This window comes from Bufo bufo, chromosome 4, assembly GCF_905171765.1.
Source record: "Bufo bufo chromosome 4, aBufBuf1.1, whole genome shotgun sequence".
In the NCBI taxonomy this organism is placed as follows: Eukaryota; Metazoa; Chordata; class Amphibia; order Anura; family Bufonidae; genus Bufo; species Bufo bufo.
Window position 1 is genome coordinate 406,261,987 of NC_053392.1, and position 22,078 is coordinate 406,284,064.

Genomic DNA, 22,078 nt, shown 5'->3' on the forward strand with positions numbered 1-22,078 from the left:
TCATCCAAGGTGGAAGGAACATCCCGTCCGACCAGCTCGTCTTTAATTCTCCCACAGAGGCCCTCCCAAAAGGTAGCCACAAGTACCTCATTATTCCAGCCAAGTTCAGAGGCTAACGTACAGAACTGGACTGCATACCGGCCCACGGATTGGTTCCCTTGATGCAACCGCAGTAGAGAGGATGTGGCTGAGGTGGTGCGTCCGGGATCGTTGAACACCCTGCAGAAGGCTTCTAGGAAAGCCTGAAGATTCATTATGACTGGCTCGTTCCTCTCCCAGAGAGGATTGATCCAGGCCAGTGCCTCCCCAGTAATGTGTGACATAAGAAAAGCCACTTTGGCTCGGTCTGAGGCAAATTGGTGAGGCAAGAGTTCAAAATTAAAGGTGCATTGATTTATGAACCCCCAGCACTGCTTAGGATCACCAATAAAGCGTGGAGGAGCTGAGAAACGAGGTCCAGATCCTGATACGTAGGAAGATGGTGAAGCGGGAGCCAAATTAAACGGGACAGATGAGCCCGATGACACTGGATTAGCAGATGTCAGGTCATTTAGACGCATATTCACATTACGTAAATAGGACAGTATTTACATAGAAACATAGAAACATAGAATGTGTCGGCAGATAAGAACCATTTGGCCCATCTAGTCTGCCCAATATACTAAATACTATGGATAGCCCCTGGCCCTATCTTATATGAAGGATGGCCTTATGCCTATCCCATGCATGCTTAAACTCCTCCACTGTATTTGCAGCTGCCACTTCTGCAGGAAGGCTATTCCATGCATCCACTACTCTCTCAGTAAAGTAATACTTCCTGATATTACTTTTAAACCTTTGCCCCTGTAATTTAAAACTATGTCCTCTTGTAGCAGTTTTTCTTCTTTTAAATTTTCTTTCCTCTTTTACCTTGTTGATTCCCTTTATGTATTTAAAAGTTTCTATCATATCCCCTCTGTCTCGTCTTTCTTCCAAGCTATACATGTTAAGGTCCTTTAATCTTTCCTGGTAAGTTTTATCCTGCAATCCATGTACCAGTTTAGTAGCTCTTCTCTGAACTCTCTCCAAAGTATCAATATCCTTCTGGAGATATGGTCTCCAGTACCCTCCAGTATTTGATCCTGCCTCTCACACTGTTGGGCCAACTCCTGGTGTAACTCGGGAAGACTGGGAGGGTTTGGATCAGTGGGGTGCATGGCCTGCGCAAACTGTTAAGCAAGCGGGTGTGGACCCACTGCGCCACTGACTGGGCATACTCTAGAGGGGCGTAACTAAGCCACTACCTTGTCTTCACTAGAGCCTGTGATGGTGAGGATAGGCTTGGGCCGTTAGGGTAGTTGCTAGGGGCTACTCCAGAACAGTCCCCGAGTCAGTGGCAGCTGACCAGGGGATCAGAGTACTCGGTGCAAGCACCGAAGGGACTTGCGTGGCCAGGAGGTTCCTTGTCTGAGGTCAGGTGGCAATCAATTGAAATCAGTAAGCGAAGTCCGAAGTCAGAGGCAGGCGGTAAACAAACAAAGTCCATAAGCGAGATCCGAGGTCAGGGGCAGGTGGCAAACAGGCAAAGTACATAAATGAAGTCCGAGGTCAGAGGCAGGTAGCAAACAGGCAAAGTCTAGGAGTTCAATAAGCAAGGTTTGGTACACAGGAAAGCAAACAAGAGAGACACCATAGCACTTGGAGATAGACAAGCTAAAACCATGAGGTTGGCAGGCATCTTTCTGTGGTAGGAAGTGCCTTTAAAGAGGACCTTTCATAAGTTTTTACTTTATAAAAGCGATACCTCACACTGTAGCCCATGTTTCCTAGATGTCATATCGCAAATTCTTTTCATGATATGCTCCTCCGTTGTGCATATCAGCTTTTCTCAGTGGGCGTCTCTTCTATCTGGCTGTGGCACTGTCCAATCACAGCGGAGCACGTCACAGCCAGGGAGAAGATGAGCTGTTTTTTCTCAATGGCTGTGACTTGCTCCGCTGTGATTGGAGAGCGCCACAGCCAGATAGAAGAAACGCCCACACCTATGCAAGCTCAAACACCAGTACCAGTCTCCAGCAGGAAGGAAACTCTGGCATGGAACACAGATACCATAGTTAAGCTATCTGTTGCCTGTGCTTGTCAGCACAGCGCATGGTGGCAGGGAAAGAAGTAGACCGGCGCCCTTGCAGAGGAAGCAGCGCCGGCACCGACCGCTGAGCTAATACACAGTATCCAAAAAGCTCACTTTCAACTGATCATAAGTCATAGTGAATTTCAGTTCAGTACTCCCTTCATTTGAATGTCCAAAGAAGGTCATGAAGGACTCGAGTGGCGCCGCCCACACGCAAAGCATATCATCTATAAATCTCTTCCATATCAAAGCATTCTCCTGATAACTCGGGTCATTGTATATATATGGGCTTACTCGAATGATAACATAAATGCATTTGCGTAGGGCGGGGCCACATTCAAGCCCATCGCGGTCCCATGCCGCTGCAAATAAAAGACATCCCCAAATAGAAAGTAGTTCTCAAACAATACCAAATGCAGTAATTTCAACAAAAATTCCTGTTTTAAATCAGTGAAATCTGTAGATCGCAATAACTTTTTTATAGCCTCTATAGCACCATCATGATTCATGGAGGTATAGAGGCTGACCACATCAATCGTAACCAACCAGCTGTCTTTAGGAACCCTGCCTAGGTCTTTTATAATTTTAAGAAAATGTAATGTATCCAACAAAAAAGATGTAGTTTTCTTCAATAGTGGTGTCAATACTTTCTCCAAAACTATTGCTAAAGGTGACAAAATGGAATTTACCGACGCCACTATAGGACGTCCGGGGGAGTTCACAAGAGTTTCATGCACCTTTGGGAGTACATAGAACACCGGAGTTACCGGTGATTGATTTACCAAAAATTCACTAATTTTATCATCAATTACTCCCAAAGTTGCATAATCGCGGACTACTATTTTATTTTTGATCCGAAATATTGGATCATTATCCAGAACCTTGTATGTATCAATACCCACAGTTGGCACATCACCTGCTTAACATAATTTGATCTATCCATAATGACCGACGATCCCCCTTTGTCTGCTGGCTTAATTAGACTCATCCTCCATCAAGGATTTAATAGCCTGCGTTTCTTGTGACTTTACATTGTATGTCATATGTAACTCTCCTTTATTACTAGAATCCATTACCGCTTGTACATCTTTTGTAACAAGTTGTATATAAGTCTCAACCGGGTATAAATTTCATGGTGGCATATATCTACTTTTAACCCTCAAGCCCAGGTCTGCCAATCTAAAAATGCCAGCATCGGTATCATCATTCACAGTCTCCAAAGTGAGTTTTCAGTCTTAATCTTCTGAAAAACTATTGTAGATCAATATCCATCTGGAAACTGTCAAACCACGAGTTAGGACTGAACGATAAACCTTTTTCCAAAGCCTTAGACTGAAAAGTGTTTAATATTTTTGAATACAGGTTAATGATCAATGATGGGGTCATACCTGGGAGCGGGTCTGTATACTCAGTGTTGATCCGGTCTCTGCCATGCCGCCGATGTTTGCGGCCCGCCCCAAGCTTCCTCCTGGTGGATGCCGACCGTTCCCCTGTGACCCCACTGATTCGCTCCCGGAACTTGAGGAGTAGCAGTTTTTTCGTGGTGGTTTTCTGTAACCCGGCCCTAAACGCTGTGAGAGATCTTGCCATTTGTAAACCTTATTTAACAGAAAATCCTTGTTATCTCACAAAACTTTAGACCTCTTCTTCTCCTCCACTTCTTTTTTATAACCCGCAATGTAATTATTCACTGTTTCCTTTAACTTAGTGAATTCCTCACTATTTAAAGAGTCCTCTAGTTGACGCTCAGTGGTATCCACTTGATCTTTAATCTCTATGACCGCTTTTTGTAAGCGATCCACAGTGAGAAGTATGAAGCCCAAAGAACACTTGTTTATAATTCTTTCAAAAATCACTGCAGTAAGCTGTATCTTCTGCGTAGAAGGTTGGATGTAAATGGACCCTCAGGCCTCTCGGAATTCTGTTTAGTTTATAATTAGGGATGAGCAAACTCGAACTGTATAGTTCGTAAAAAGTCCGGGTTCGGTGTTCGGTGCTTTCTTGGCGCTTTTTGAAAGGCTGCAAAGCAGCCAATCAACAAGCGTCATACTACTTGCCCCAAGAGGCCATCACAGCCTTGCCTACTATTGGCATGGCTGTGATTGGCCAGTGCAGCATGTGACCCAGCCTCTATATAAGCTTGGGTCACGTAGCGCTGCATGTCACTCTGCTGATTCAAGCATAGGGAGAGGTTGCTGCTGCGACGTTAGGGCGAGATTAGGCAGATTAACTCCTCCAAAAGACTTAATTCAGTGATCGATCGCCAGCTGTGGATCATTGAAGTGCCGATATTGAATTGCTCACTTTTTTTAGGCTGCCCAGAGCGTTTTTATATCACTTTTTTCTGGGGTGATCGGCGGCCATTTTGTGGCTTGTGGTGCGCCAGCACAAGCTACCACCAAGTGCATTTAACCATCAATAGTATGGTTATTTTTTGCTATATCCTACATCAGGTGCAGGCTGAGCCTGTGTCACCCAAGTGCATTTAACCATCAACAGTGTGGTTATTTTTTGGCCATATACTACATCAGGTGCAGGCTGAGCCTGTGTCACCCAAGTGCATTTAACCATCAACAGTGTGGTTATTTTTTGGCCATATACTACATCAGGTGCAGGCTGAGCCTGTGTCACCCAAGTGCATTTAACCATCAACAGTGTGGTTATTTTTTGGCCATATACTACATCAGGTGCAGGCTAAGCCTGTGTCACCCAAGTGCATTTAACCATCAATAGTGTGGTTATTTTTTGGCCATATACTACATCAGGGGCAAGTTGAGCCTGTCACCCAGCGCCTAAAAAATAGCCCTGACATTTATATTCCTCCAAATCAGTACTGTTTTAGCTGGTCAAGTTATTTGTAGTGACCGTAAAAGCACAGTTTTTGTTCTGGGTTAAAAAAGTATTCCCAAATTTGCCATTTTCAAAATTAGTAGTTTCTGCTAGATCAGGCCTACTTTAAATCTATCCCAAAAAGGGTATATTAGATTCAAGGTGCTGATAGTGTCATTCTGAAAAACTTAACACACACGCTACAGTGCAGATACAAGTCTAATTCTGTGATTAAAGGTATACCTGTCACACAGCGCCTAAAAAATAGCCCTGACATTTATATTCCTCCAAATCAGTACTGTTTTAGCTGGTCAAATTATTTGTAGTGACCGTAAAAGCACAGTTTTTGTTCTGGGTTGAAAAACTATTCCCAAATTTGCCATTTTCAAAATTGTGGTGAACAGGAACAATGAGGAAAACATCTAGTAAGGGACGCGGACGTGGACAGGGTCATGGTGGTGTTAGTGGACCCTCTGGTGCTGGGAGAGGACGTGGCCGTTCTGCCACAGCCACACGTCCTAGTGTACCAACTACCTCAGGTCCCAGTAGCCGCCAGAATTTACAGGGATATTTGGTGGGGCCCAATGCCGTTCTAAGGATGGTAAGGCCTGAGCAGGTACAGGCATTAGTCAATTGGGTGGCCGACAGTGCATCCAGCACGTTCACATTATCTCCCACCCAGTCTTCTGCAGAAAGCGCACAGATGGCGCATGAAAACCAAGTCCATCAGTCTGTCACATCACCCCATGCATATCAGGGAAACTGTCTGAGCCTCAAGTTATGCAGCAGTCTCTTATGCTGTTTGAAGACTCTGCTGCCAGGGTTTCCCAAGGGCATCCACCTAGCCCTTCCCCAGGGGTGGAAGAGATAGAATGCACTAACGCACAACCACTTATGTTTCCTGATGATGAGGACATGGGAATACCACCTCAGCACGTCTCTGATGATGACGAAAAACGGGTGCCAACTGCTGCGTCTTTCTGCAGTGTGCAGACTGAACAGGAGGTCAGGGATCAAGACTGGGTGGAAGACGATGCAGGGGACGATGAGGTCCTAGACCCCACATGGAATGAAGGTCGTGCCACTGACTTTCAGAGTTCGGAGGAAGAGGCAGTGGTGAGACCGAGCCAACAGCGTAGCAAAAGAGGGAGCAGTGGGCAAAATCAGAACACCCGCCGCCAAGAGACTCCGCCTGCTACTGACCGCCGCCATCTGGGACCGAGCACCCCAAAAGCAGCTTCAAGGAGTTCCCTGGCATGGCACTTCTTCAAACAATGTGCTGACTACAAGACCCGAGTGGTTTGCACGCTGTGCCATCAGAGCCTGAAGCGAGGCATTAACGTTCTGAACCTTAGCACAACCTGCATGACCAGGCACCTGCATGCAAAGCATGAACTGCAGTGGAGTAAACACCTTAAAAACAAGGAAGTCACTCAGGCTCCTCCTGCTACCTCTTCTGCTTCTGCCGCCTCGGCCTCTTCTGCTGCTGCAGCCTCGGCCTCTTCCTCCGCCTCTGGAGGAACGTTGGCACCTGCCACCCAGCAAACATGGGATGTACCACCAACACCACCACCTGCGTCACCAAGCATCTCAACCATGTCACACGGCAGCGTTCAGCTCTCCATCTCACAAACATTTGAGAGAAAGCGTAAATTCCCACCTAGCCACCCTCGATCCCTGGCCCTGAATGCCAGCATTTCTAAACTACTAGCCTATGAAATGCTGTCATTTAGGCTGGTGGACACAGACAGCTTCAAACAGCTCATGTCGCTTGTTGTCCCACAGTATGTTGTTCCCAGCCGCCACTACTTCTCCAAGAGAGCCGTGCCTTCCCTGCACAACCAAGTGTCCGATAAAATCAAGTCTGCACTGTGCAACGCCATCTGTGGCAAGGTCCACCTAACCACAGATACGTGGACCAGTAAGCACGGCCAGGGACGCTATATCTCCCTAACTGCACACTGGGTAAATGTAGTGGCGGCTGGGCCCCAGGCGGAGAGCTGTTTGGCGCACGTCCTTCCGCCGCCAAGGATCGCAGGGCAACATTCTTTGCCTCCTGTCTCCTCCTCCTCCTACTCAGCTTCCTCCTCCTCTTCTTCCACCTGCTCATCCAGTCAGCCACACACCTTCACCACCAACTTCAGCACAGCCCGGGGTAAACGTCAGCAGGCCGTTCTGAAACTCATATGTTTGGGGGACAGGCCCCACACCGCACAGGAGTTGTGGCGGGGTATAGAACAACAGACCGACGAGTGGTTGCTGCCGGTGAGCCTCAAGCCTGGCCTGGTGGTGTGCGATAATGGGCGAAATCTCGTTGCAGCTCTGGGACTAGCCGGTTTGACGCACATCCCTTGCCTGGCGCATGTGCTGAATTTGGTGGTGCAGAAGTTCATTCGCAACTACCCCGACATGTCCGAGCTGCTGCATAAAGTGCAGGCCGTCTGTTCGCGCATCCGGCGTTCACACCCTGCCGCTGCTCGCCTGTCTGCGCTACAGCGTAACTTCGGCCTTCCCGGTCACCGCCTCATATGCAACGTGCCCACCAGGTGGAACTCCACCTTGCACATGCTGGACAGACTGTGCGAGCAGCAGCAGGCCATAGTGGAGTTTCAGCTGCAGCACGCATGGGTCAGTCGCACTGCGGAACAGCACCACTTCACCACCAATGACTGGGCCTCCAAGCGAGACCTGTGTGCCCTGTTGCGCTGTTTCGAGTACTCCACCAACATGGCCAGTGGCGATGACGCCGTTATCAGAGTTACAATACCACTTCTATGTCTCCTTGAGAAAACACTTAGGGCGATGATGGAAGAGGAGGTGGCCTAGGAGGAAGAGGAGGAAGAGGGGTCATTTTTAGCACTTTCAGGCCAGTCTCTTCAAAGTGACTCAGAGGGAGGTTTTTTGCAACAGCAGAGGCCAGGTACAAATGTGGCCAGACAGGGCCCACTACTGGAGGACGAGGAGGACGAGGATGAGGAGGAGGTGGAGGAGGATGAGGATGAAGCATGTTCACAGCGGGGTGGCACCCAAAGCAGCTCAGGCCCATCACTGGTGCGTGGCTGGGGGGAAACACAGGACGATGACGATACGCCTCCCACAGAGGACAGCTTGTCCTTACCTCTGGGCAGCCTGGCACACATGAGCGACTACATGCTGCAGTGCCTGCGCAACGACAGCAGAGTTGCCCACATTTTAACGTGTGCGGACGACTGGGTTGCCACCCTGCTGGATCCCCGGTACAAAGACAATGTGCCCACCTTACTTCCTACACTGGAGCGTGATAGGAAGATGCGCGAGTACAAGCGCACGTTGGTAGACGCGCTACTGAGAGCATTCCCAAATGTCACAGGGGAACCAGTGGAAGCCCAAGGCGAAGGCAGAGGAGGAGCAAGAGGTCGCCAACGCAGCTGTGTCACGGCCAGCTCCTCTGAGGGCAGGGTTAGCATGGCAGAGATGTGGAAAAGTTTTGTCACCACGCCACAGCTAACTGCACCACCACCTGATACGGAACGTGTTAACAGGAGGCAACATTTCACTAACATGATGGAACAGTACCTGTGCACACCCCTCCACGTACTGACTGATGGCTCATCTCCATTCAACTGCTGGGTCTCCAAATTGTCCACGTGGCCAGAGCTAGCCTTTTATGCCTTGGAGGTGCTGGCCTGCCCGGCGGCCAGCGTTTTGTCTGAACGTGTATTCAGCACGGCAGGGGGCGTCATTACAGACAAACGCAGCCGCCTGTCTACAGCCAATGTGGACAAGCTGATGTTCATAAAAATGAACCAGGCATGGATCCCACAGGACCTGTCCATCCCTTGTGCAGATTAGACATTAACTACCTCCCCTTAACAATATATTATTGTACTCCAGGGCACTTCCTCATTCAATCCTATTTTTATTCTCATTTTACCATTATATTGCGGGGCAACCCAAAGTTGAATGAACCTCTCCTCTGTCTGGGTGCCGGGGCCTAAATATGTGACAGTGGCTTGTTCCAGTGGTGGGTGACGTGAAGCCTGATTCTCTGCTATAACATGAAGACTGATTCTGTGCTGACATGAAGCCAGATTCTCTGTTACAGGACCTCTCTCCTCTGCCTGGGTGCCTGGGCCTAAATATGTGACAGTGGCCTGTTCCAGTGGTGGGTGACGTGAAGCCTGATTCTCTGCTATGACATGAAGACTGATTCTGTGCTGACATGAAGCCAGATTCTCTGTTACGGGACCTCTCTCCTCTGTCTGGGTGCCAGGGCCTAAATGTGGGACAGTGGCCTCTTCCAGTGGTGGGTGACGTGAAGCCTGATTCTCTGCTATGACATGAAGACTGATTCTGTGCTGACATGAAGCCAGATTCTCTGTTACGGGACCTCTCTCCTCTGTCTGGGTGCCAGGGCCTAAATGTGTGACAGTGGCCTGTTCCAGTGGTGGGTGACGTGAAGCCTGATTCTCTGCTATGACATGAAGACTGAATCTCTGCTGACATGAAGCTAGATTTTCTGTTACGGGACCTCTCTCCTCTGTCTGGGTGCCGGGGCCTAAATATGTGACAGTGGCCTGTTCCAGTGGTGGGTGACGTGAAGCCTGATTCTCTGCTATGACATGAAAACTGATTCTGTGCTGACATGAAGCCAGATTCTCTGTTACGGGACCTCTCTCCTCTGTCTGGGTGCCAGGGCCTAAATGTGTGACAGTGGCCTCTTCCAGTGGTGGGTGACGTGAAGCCTGATTCTCTGCTATGACATGAAGACTGATTCTGTGCTGACATGAAGCCAGATTCTCTGTTACGGGACCTTTCACCTCTGTCTGGGTGCCAGGGCCTAAATGTGTGACAGTGGCCTGTTCCAGTGGTGGGTGACGTGAAGCCTGATTCTCTGCTATAACATGAAGACTGATTCTGTGCCGACATGTAGCCAGATTCTCTGTTACGGGACCTCTCTCCTCTGTCTGGGTGCCAGGGCCTAAATGTGTGACAGTGGCCTGTTCCAGTGGTGGGTGACGTGAAGCCTAATTCTCTGCTATGACATGAAGACTGATTCTCTGCTGACATGAAGCCAGATTCTCTGTTACGGGACCTCTCTCCTCTGTCTGGGTGCCGGGGCCTAAATATGTGACAGTGGCCTGTTCCAGTGGTGGGTGACGTGAAGCCTGATTCTCTGCTATGACATGAAGACTGATTCTCTGCCTTGGCATGAAGAGACTGATTCTCTGCTGACATGAAGCCAGATTCTCTGCTATGGCATGAAGAGACTGATTCTCTGCTGACGTGAAGCCAGATTCTCTGCTATGGGACCTCTGTCCAATTGATATTGGTTAATTTTAATTTTTTTTATTTTTATTTTAATTCATTTCCCTATCCACATTTGTTTGCAGGGGATTTACCTACATGTTGCTGCCTTTTGCAGCCCTCTAGCTCTTTCCTGGGCTGTTTTACAGCCTTTTTAGTGCCGAAAAGTTCGGGTCCCCATTGACTTCAATGGGGTTCGGGACGAAGTTCGGGTCGGGTTCGGATCCCGAATCCGAACATTTCCGGGAAGTTCGGCCGAACTTCTCGAACCCGAACATCCAGGTGTTCGCTCAACTCTATTTATAATACTCAGTCAAAGTTGTCGCATGCAATTCATATGAGGTTAACCTCCTCAACTCCCGTTCCCAGTGTCTTTTTTTGTATTCACTGGTCAGTATCATTAGGAACTCACTCGGTGACATCACCTGTGACAAAATCCTCGGTGAATCGGCTTCATTAAAATGCAAGGTGGATGTTGTTGTCGACATATGAACTATCGGTGCACAGACTCACATTCATAAGTCAAAATAGTAAAATGGTCAGCACTCAATCCTAGTCCGCGCCGGCACGGGAAGGAAGCAATCCCCGGATACACTGTAACAAATTCCCAGCTGACGCTCATTACTTTGAATTCATATGCTTTTTATTCCATAAAGGTATTATTCAAACAGAAGGACGCGGTAAACATGGTAAACTAAATTACAACCTTAAATACAATTGTCTGTGTTTATGCTATATTGGTGAGACCATACAACCAGTGAGGGATCGTATCTGCAAGCACAAGTCCAATATATGTACTGGTAACTTACTATTGGCCCTACCTGCTCATTTTCATAGTGCTCATCATTCTATCTCTCAGCTCAGGTTTCAGGTGTTGGAACAAGTTAAAAGACACCCTGAGCACATTACAACCTAGAGGATTGAACAGGGAATATGAGATTGCGCATTTAGGAATAGCTTATATAACTGTATTTATTTATATTTTTTACAGACAACAAATCCACAATGATTCACTGCAAGTTAGTGGTATCTATATGTGTATATATGTTTGTATTTGTGTAAATATTTTCTTTATGTTTATATTCTGTTTGATGTTTGATTAGCTGTTTTAAATTGCCGCCCATTGTGGGCATTTGACATCATTGCACAGACAATTGTATTTAAGGTTATAATTTAATTTACTATGTTAGCTGATGAAGGCTGGACAGGCCGAAACGCGTCCTTCTGTTTGGATATACCTTTATAGGACATAGCATCTAAAAACCTGTCCAGCAAAATCTGCCTTCCGCAAACCATATGGTGTTCCTTTCCTTCTGCGCCCTGCCGTGTTCACTTACATCAGTTTACGACCACATGTGGGTTGTTTCTGTAAACTGCAGAATCAGGGTAATAAATATTGAGTTTTGTTTGGCTGTTAACCCTCGATGTGTTAAAGAAAAAAATTGATTAAAATGAAAATATGCCCAAAAATTTAAATTTTTTAATTTCATCTCCATTTTCCTTTAATTCTTGTGGAACACCTAAAAGGTTAACAAAGTTTGTAAAATCAGTTTTGAGTAGCTTGAGGGGTGTAGTCTCTACAATGGGGTCATTTATGGGGAGTTTTCACTATGTAAGCCCCACAAAGTGACTTCAGACCTGAACTAATCCTTAAAAAGTGGGTTTTGGAAATTTTCTTAAAATTTTTAAAAATTGCTTCTAAAATTCTAAGCTTTTTAACGTCCTAAAAAAATGAAATGACATTTCCAAAATTATGCCAACATAAAGTAGACATGGGGAATGTTAAGTAATAAATATTTTATGAGGTATCACTTTCTGTTTTAAAATCTGAGAAATTTTAATTTTGAAAATTGTGAATTTTTAAAGAATTTGGGTAAATTTTTGATTTTTTCATAAATAAAGGTGAAATATATTGACTCAAATTTATGACTATCATGAAGTACAATGTGTCACGAGAAAACAAGCTCAGAATGGCTTGGATAAACAAAAGTGGTCCAAAGTTAGTACCACATAAAGTGACATATGTCGGATTTGCAAAAAATGGCCTGGGCAGGAAGGTGAAAACTGGCCCGGGGTAGAAAGGGTTAATAGATAAGCAATTCTGTTAGGCCTTGATTCTCAAATTGGGGTAAATAATCTGTGTAATTTAAAGGGGGTTTGCCTCTTCAGCAAATAGCATTTATTATGTAGATAAAGTTAATACAAGCCACTTACTAATGTATTGTTATTATCAATATTGCTTCCTTTGCTGGCAGGATTCATTTTTTTATCTTAAATTCATTTTCACATTATACACTGCTTGTTTCCATGGTTACAATCACCTTGCAATCCATCAGCATGGCTGTGCTTGCATACCATAAAAAAGCACCAGCTTATGTGAGCTCCCATGGTCCTGGTCACCAGACAGGCCGACATTTTTTCCTATAGTGTGGAAGCACGAGTACCACTGATGGACTGCAGGATGGTCATAGCCATGGAAACGAACAGTTTATAATTTGATGGGAAAATGAATCCAGCCAGCAAAGGAAGCAATATGAGTAATAACAATACATTAGTGGCTTGTATTAACTTTCTCTACATAATAAAAACATCACTTGCTGAAGTGAAAAAATACTTTAATTATTGGGGTGTTCACCTTGTTAAATAAATAAGCAATTCTATCACGCCTTAGTTCTCAAATTGGGATGAATAAGCTGTGCAATTTAACTTATTGGGATGTCCACCTTGTTAAATAGATAAGCAATAGGGATGAGCGAACCCTAACTGTATAGTTCGGGTTCGTACCGAATTTTGGGGTGTCCGTGACACGGACCCGAACATTTTCGTAAAAGTCCGGGTTCGGGTTCGGTGTTCGGCGCTTTCTTGGCGCTTTTTGAAAGGCTGCAAAGCAGCCAATCAACAAGCGTCATACTACTTGCCCCAAGAGGCCATCACAGCCATGCCTACTATTGGCATGGCTGTGATTGGCCAGTGCAGCATGTGACCCAGCCTCTATTTAAGCTGGAGTCACGTAGCGCCGCACGTCACTCTGCTCTGATCAGTGTAGGGAGAGGATGCAGCTGCTGCTGTTAGGGCGAGATTAGGCAGGGATTTATTTACTGAAGTGATCGATATACAGCTGTATATCATACAACCTCTGCTATTCAATTGCTCACTGTTTTAAGGCTGCCCAGAGCGTTTTTCAGTCACTTTTTTCTGGGGTGATCGTCGGCCATTTTGCGTCTTGTGGTGCGCCAGCACAATCTGCCACCAAGTCCATTTTTAACCATCAATAGTGTGGTGTTTTTTTTTGCTATATCCTACATCAGGGGCTTGGCTGTGCTTGCTATTTTATTGAGGGGTAAAATACAATTGCCAAAATAGCAGTACCCTAAATCTGGTGTTTCAGCTGTGGCTAGCCAATTGTAATGCTGTCTGTTGTCTGCCGAAGCACAGTTTTTGTTCTGGGTTGAATACAATTCCCAACTTAGCAATTCCCTAAATTAGTGGTTTCTGCTCTATCAGGCCAAGTTTAAATCTATCCATAAAAGGGTATATTAGATTGAAGGTGCGGATAGGGTCATCCTCAATAACTTCACACGCTACCGTGCATTTCCAAGTCTAATTCTGTCCGTAAAAGGGATACCTGTCATCCAGCGCCTAAATACTAGGCCTACAATTTATATTCAGCTAAATCTGTTGTTACTGCTGTGGCTGGTCAATCTATTTAGTCAGCAGGCCATTCTGAAACTCATATGTTTGGAGGACAGGCCCCACACCGCACAGGAGTTGTGGCGGGGTATAGAACAACAGACCGACGAGTGGTTGCTGCCGGTGAGCCTCAAGCCCGGCCTGGTGGTGTGCGATAATGGGCGAAATCTCGTTGCAGCTCTGGGACTAGCCGGTTTGACGCACATCCCTTGCCTAGCGCATGTGCTGAATTTGGTGGTGCAGAAGTTCATTCACAACTACCCCGACATGTCCGAGCTGCTGCATAAAGTGCGGGCCGTCTGTGCGCGCTTCCGGCGTTCACATCCTGCCGCTGCTCGCCTGTCTGCGCTACAGCGTAACTTCGGCCTTCCCGCTCACCGCCTCATATGCGACGTGCCCACCAGGTGGAACTCCACCTTGCACATGCTGGACAGACTGTGCGAGCAGCAGCAGGCCATAGTGGAGTTTCAGCTGCAGCACGCACGGGTCAGTCGCACTGCGGAACAGCACCACTTCACCACCAATGACTGGGCCTCCATGCGAGACCTGTGTGCCCTGTTGCGCTGTTTCGAGTACTCCACCAACATGGCCAGTGCGATGACTCCGTTATCAGCGTTACAATACCACTTCTATGTCTCCTTGAGAAAACACTTAGGGCGATGATGGAAGAGGAGGTGGCCCAGGAGGAGGAGGAGGAGGAAGAGGGGTCATTTTTAGCACTTTCAGGCCAGTCTCTTCGAAGTGACTCAGAGGGAGGTTTTTTGCAACAGCAGAGGCCAGATACAAATGTGGCCAGACAGGGCCCACTACTGGAGGACGAGGAGGATGAGGATGAGGAGGAGGTTGTCACGGAACCATGAACCAGACGTACAACAAGAGATAAGTGAAAATAAGAAGGCTTTATTGAAAATAAAGCTGTAAAGCAAAAGTCCAAACGGATGGTGAAACCGAGCAGAGTCTTTGCGAAGCCAGAGGTCAGGAACCAGAAGGGTAGTCAGACGAAGCCAGGATCAGGAACCAGCAGGGTAGTCAGACGAAGCCAGGATCAGGAACCAGCAGGGTAGTCAGACGAAGCCAGGATCAGGAACCAGCAGGGTAGTCAGACGAAGCCAGGATCAGGAACCAGAAGCAGCAGCAGTTTTAGAAGCATGTGAACACAAGAGGACCAAGCAAGGAACTGAAGCCACAGACCTCCTATATATATGAGCTAGGCATCCAGCTCCTCCCAGGGGAAGGAGGAGCCGCAGGGTGGAAGGCTACAAGAAACCCAGAAACCAAGATGGCCGCCAGCACATGTCAAACGAAGGAGAGCAGCAAGCAGGTAAGACCATGACAGTACCTCCCCCTCAAGGGCCCCTCCTCCGCGGAGCACAAAACGGTTTCTGAGGGAAGCGTGCGTGGAAGGCTCGGAGCAAGGCAGGAGCATGGACATCTGCGGAGAGAACCCAGGAACGCTCCTCTGGACCATAACCACGCCAATGGACCAAAAACTGCAACCGACCGCGGACCAGTCGTGAGTCCAGGATATTGCTCACCTCATATTCCTCACGATTGCCCACTTGGACCGGACGAGGCCGAGGAACCGAGGAAGTGAAACGATTACACACCAGTGGCTTCAACAGGGAGACATGAAACACGTTGGAGATCCGCATGCCAGGAGGAAGCGCAAGGGCATAGGCTACCGGGTTTACCCTGCAAAGCACTCGGAAGGGACCAACATTGGACTGAGGGTGGTAGGCCGAGGAGAAGGAGAGATAAATCCCCAACTGGGAGCAAAAGGCGCGCCAGAACCTGGACACAAACTGACTCCCCCGATCCGACACAATCTCCTTAGGCAAACCGTGCAACCGGAAGACCTCCCTGGCAAAAATCGTGGCCAACTCTTGTGCAGAGGGTAACTTCTTGAGAGGAACACAGTGGCACATTTTGGAAAACCGATCCACAATCATGAGAATGACCGTATGGCCTCGGGATGCAGGGAGGTCCACAATGAAATCCATCCCCAGGTGTGACCATGGGCGCTCCCCGGTGGCTATGGGTTGCAGAAGGCCCAACGGAAGGTGCCGAGGGGACTTACTCTGGGCACAAACGGAGCATGCCACTACATATGCGGCGATGTCGGAACGTAGGGAAGGCCACCAGAACAGACGTGAAACAGCCCAGGACAGCTGATTCTTTCCAGGATGCCCCGCGGTCTTGGAGTTATGGTAGGTTCGCAACAACCGAGTGCGCAACTCCTCAGGCACAAAACATCTGCCGTTGGGTCTCCCAGAGGGAGCACCAGATTGAGCCGCCAAGATCTGCTCACCCAGGGGAGAGGTCAGGCTGGTGCGAATGGCGGCCAGGATCTGATTCGGAGGTATGACCGAAGTCGGAATCGACTCCTCCCTGGACAGCTCGGAGTACTGCCGTGATAAGGCATCCGCCCTGATGTTCTTGGAACCGGGTAGGTAGGAGACCACGTAATTAAAATGTGACAAGAACAGAGCCCATCTGGCCTGACGTGGTGTCAATCTCTTGGCCTCAGAAAGGTAGGTCAGATTCTTGTGGTCCGTCAGGATGAGAACCGGAACCACCGAACCCTCGAGCAAGTGCCTCCATTCTTTAAGGGCCTGCACGATGGCCAATAACTCCCTGTCACCAATCTGATAGTTGCACTCCGCGGAAGACAGTTTCCGGGAGTAAAACCCACAAGGAAGCAGAGGACCCTCTGGTGTTCTACGCTGAGACAGAAGGGCGCCTACTCCCGTCTCAGACGCGTCCACCTCGAGGACAAAGGGCAACCCAGGGTTGGGATGCGACAGAATCGGAGCCGACACAAAGGCGGACTTTAGGGCCTCAAAAGCTCGGATGGCCTCGAGCGGCCAGACCTGGGAATTACTGCCCTTCCTGGTCAGATCCGTGAGAGGCTTGGCCAGCATGGAAAAGTCCCTGATGAACTTCCGATAATAATTGGCGAAGCCCAAAAAGCGCTGCAGGGAACGAAGACCACTGGGCTGGGGCCACTGTAAGACAGCCGAAACCTTCTCAGGATCCATGGAGAACCCCTCAGCGGAAATGATGTAACCTAAGAAGGTTACCTGGGATCGGTGAAATTCGCATTTCTCAAGCTTACCGAACAGCTTGTTCTCTCGTAACCGTTGCAACACTCGTCTGACATCCAGAATGTGGACCTCCATGGATTCAGAATATACCAAGATGTCAACCAAATAGACTACCACACACTGCTGCAACAGGTCACGGAAAACATCGTTGATGAATTCCTGAAAGACTGCGGGCGCATTGCACAACCCAAAGGGCATAACCAAGGATTCGTAATGACCGGTCCTGGTGTTAAACGCGGTCTTCCACTCATCGCCCGCCTTGATCCTTACCAGGTTATATGCCGCCCTCAGGTCGAGTTTGGTAAAGACCGTGGCCCCTTTAAGGCGATCGAACAGCTCGGAAATCAAGGGTATCGGGTAAGCGTTCTTGATCGTGATGCGATTGAGACCCCTGTAATCGATGCAAGGCCTCAACTCACCGCCCTTCTTTTTCACAAAGAAAAATCCAGCCCCTGCCGGGGACGAAGATTTGCGAATGTGTCCGCGTGAAAGCGCCTCCCTCACGTACTCCTCCATGGCCTCATTCTCCGCTACCGACAGTGGATAGACTTTGCCACGAGGAGGAACGGCACCAGATTGTAACTCTATGGCACAATCGTATGGGCGGTGCGGAGGTAGGGCAACCGCGCGCACCTTATCGAATACATCCCGGTACTCCTCGTATTGAGGAGGCAACAGAGAGTCCGAGGAAGTACACAGCAACTTGACAGACCCATGGATGCAACTAGCCCCACACTGCGGTGACCACGAGAGGATCTCGACCGATCTCCAATCGAAAGTCGGATTATGCTTCTGGAGCCAGGGGTACCCCAAGACCACCGAGTAGTGTGGAGACGAAATAACCTGGAGGCAGACCGACTCTCTGTGAACGGCACCAATGGCTATCCCCACTGGAAGGGTCTCATGAGTCACGTGTGGCGGCAGAAGGGGTCTGCCGTCTATCGCCTCAAGAGCCAGTGGGGAACCTCGAGCCTGCAGAGGAATGGAATTGGCGGCAGCGAACACACTATCAATGAACAAACCACCAGCACCAGAGTCCACCAACGCCTGGGTCGTCACCGAGCCCCCGACCCAGGAGAGGACAACAGTGATCAGTGGTTTGTCAACACGGGAAACCGGGGACGAGGAGACTCCACCCAAGATCTGCCCCCGACAGGATCTCAGGGTACGAGCGTTTCCCGGACGGTTCGGACATGCCAACCGAAAATGCCCACCGAGACCACAGTACATGCATCGGCCCTCGCGTCTCCGGAGTGCCCTCTCCCCCTCGGACAGGCGAGCAAACCCCAGCTGCATGGGTTCACTCCCAGACAAGTCATCCCCAGGAGGCGTGGGAGGAGAGGGAGGCACGGGTGGGACAGCAAACGTAGGGACCAATCTGTTAGAAGACCTCCGCAGGTTCTCCTTAAAGGAAGGTCTCTCCCTGAGTCTGGTGTCAATCAAAATCAGGAAAGAAATAAGAGACTCGAGCTCAACTGGTAGGTCCTTAGCTGCAACCTCATCCTTCAAGGCATCCGAGAGACCACGAGAGAAAGCAGCGACCAGAGCCTCATTATTCCAGCCCACCTCTGCTGCCAGGGTACGAAACTCAATGGCGTATTCAGCTACGGATCGTGAACCCTGTCTGATGGACATAAGGAGCTTCGCAGCAGAGGCAGCACGAGCCGGCACATCGAATACCTTCCGAAGAGAAGCAACAAAACCGGAAAACTCGGCAACCACCGGATTGTTGTTCTCCCATAAAGGGCTGGCCCAGGCCAAGGCCTTGTCCGAGAGCAGCGAGATCAAGAAGCCCACCTTTGATCTCTCAGTAGGAAAGGCATGTGGCAGCAACTCGAAATAAATGCCCACCTGGTTAAGGAAACCTCGGCACTGAGTTGGCTCTCCCCCAAAGCGCTGTGGAAGAGGGGCAGAACCGGTCATACCCCGAAACACCGCAGGCGCAACAACAGGTGTCGGGGTAGACTCTGGCGCAACAACCGGAGCGGCAGTAGGAGCGAGCCCAGGAGCGACAACCGACCCATCGGCAACGGGAGCGAAATGAGCCGTGCGTTCAAGCAGGGTTTGCAACGCCACAGCGAACCGACCCAACAGGTGATCCTGCTGATCAAGTCTGGCAACCAGCGTGGGTAGCGAGGATGGCCCTGTACCGTCAGAATTCATGGCTTGGTCCTAATGTCACGGAACCATGAACCAGACCTACAACAAGAGATAAGTGAAAATAAGAAGGCTTTATTGAAAATAAAGCTGTAAAGCAAAAGTCCAAACGGATGGTGAAACCGAGCAGAGTCTTTGCGAAGCCAGAGGTCAGGAACCAGAAGGGTAGTCAGACGAAGCCAGGATCAGGAACCAGCAGGGTAGTCAGACGAAGCCAGGATCAGGAACCAGCAGGGTAGTCAGACGAAGCCAGGATCAGGAACCAGCAGGGTAGTCAGACGAAGCCAGGATCAGGAACCAGAAGCAGCAGCAGTCTTAGAAGCATGTGAACACAAGAGGACCAAGCAAGGAACTGAAGCCACAGACCTCCTATATATATGAGCTAGGCATCCAGCTCCTCCCAGGGGAAGGAGGAGCCGCAGGGTGGAAGGCTACAAGAAACCCAGAAACCAAGATGGCCGCCAGCACATGTCAAACGAAGGAGAGCAGCAAGCAGGTAAGACCATGACAGAGGTGGAGGAGGATGAGGATGAAGCATGTTCACAGCGGGGTGGCATCCAACAAAGCTCGGGCCCATCACTGGTGCGTGGCTGGGGGGAAACGCAGGACGATGACGATACGCCTCCCACAGAGGACAGCTTGTCCTTACCTCTGGGCAGCCTGGCACACATGAGCGACTACATGCTGCAGTGCCTGCGCAACGACAGCAGAGTTGCCCACATTTTAACGTGTTCGGACTACTGGGTTGCCACCCTGCTGGATCCCCGGTACAAAGACAATGTGCCCACCTTACTTCCTGCACTGGAGCGTGATAGGAAGATGCGCGAGTACAAGCGCACGTTGGTAGACGCGCTACTGAGAGCATTCCCAAATGTCACAGGGGAACAAGTGGAAGCCCAAGGCGAAGGCAGAGGAGGAGCAAGAGGTCGTCAACGCAGCTGTGTCACAGCCAGCTCCTCTGAGGGCAGGGTTAGCATGGCAGAGATGTGGAAAAGTTTTGTCACCACACCACAGCTACTGTAACTGCACCACCACCTGATACGGAACGTGTTAGCAGGAGGCAACATTTCACTAACATGGTGGAACAGTACGTGTGCACACCCCTTCACGTACTGACTGATGGTTCGGCCCTGTGGCAAAACCAACCTCGCCACTGGGTTTTGGAGAGGACTGGCTGCTGGCCTCTTGCCCCTGGATTATGGGCCATATACTAACTTTTAAACCCCTGAACCTATTCAAGTGAATTTTGGATAGGTTTGTCCCAAAGTTATACTGTTTAAATTGATGTAAGTTATATGTATGGCCAATGTAAAATCACAAAGTTGTAACAATTTATAATAAGTGTAACTTGTCAGCTTGGGAGGAAAATGCTGGTTGTGTTTCTATTGTGCCATTGTCCCATTGTGTGTTTAAATGGTGATGTCTGTTCTGTTGTCCTCACATGTGTATTGGCGATCTCCCTTTGTCCTCAGAGATAATTGGATTGCTCCTCAGGTTGTCTCCGGGACAGAGAGGAGGAGACCATGATGCATTGTGGGGATATGTTGTATTTGTCCTATGTCACAGTCTTCATTCTGGTCCTCTGGGGGTGTGAACGATTGGTTGCTGTAGTTACATTGTATGTGTTGTAAATTACTGATTGGTTGTATTTCAAACCCATGTGGGCAGTACTATGTTTGTGGTTTATGAATAAAAGAGGCTGTACTTGAAGTACAGTCAGACCACTGCTTGACCCTTAACACGAAGCCTTGTCTCGTTATTGGGGGGATTCACTGTATGTTGTTAGAGGACCGATTGCCAGAAGTGTAAGCTGATTCCTATTCGTGAGGTTCCAGTTTGGAGTGCTACTTTGTATCCAGTTCGGGAGGTTAGTGTCCTGCAGTAGCTGTGCCTGTCTCTCAGAAAGGGGCTTATCGCCTAAATGGATTTTAACCCCTTGTCTGCTGAAACGGTCCGTTACAGGCCCCATTCAACTTCTGGGTCTCCAAATTGTCCACGTGGCCAGAGCTAGCCTTTTATGCCTTGGAGGTGCTGGCCTGCCCGGCGGCCAGCGTTTTGTCTGAATGTGTATTCAGCACGGCAGGGGGCGTCATTACAGACAAACGCAGCCGCCTGTCTACAGCCAATGTGGACAAGCTGACGTTCATGAAAATAAACCAAGCATGGATCCCACAGGACCTGTCCATCTCTTGTGCAGATTAGACATTTATAACTACCTCCCCTTAACCATATATTATTGGCACTTCCTCATTCAATCCTTTTTTTATTTTCATTTTACCATTATATTGCGGGGCAACCCAAAATTTAATGAACCTCTCCTCTGTCTGGGTGCCAGGGCCTAAAAATATCTGACAGTGGCCTGTTCCAGTGTTGGGTGACATGAAGCATGATTCTCTGCTATGACATGAAGCCTGATTCTCTGCTATGGGACCTCTCTCCTCTGTCTGGGTGCCGGGGCCTAAAAATATCTGACAATGGCCTGTTCCAGTGTTGGGTGACATGAAGCCTGATTCTCTGCTATGACATGAAGCCTGATTCTCTGCTATGGGACCTCTCTCCTCTGTCTGGGTGCCGGGGCCTAAAAATATCTGACAATGGCCTGTTCCAGTGGTGGGTGACATGAAGCCTGATTCTCTGCTATGGGACCTCTCTCATCTGTCTGGGTGCCGGGGGCCTAAATATCTGACAATGGCCTGTTCCAGTGGTGGGTGACGTGAAGCCTGATTCTCTGCTATGACATGAAGCCTGATTCTCTGCTATGACTTGAAGCCTGATTCTCTGCTATGCCATGAAGCTGATTCTCTGCTATGGGACCTCTCTCCTCTGTCTGGGTGCCGGGCCTAAATATCTGACAATGGCCTGTTCCAGTGGTGGGTGACGTGAAGCCTGATTCTCTGCTATG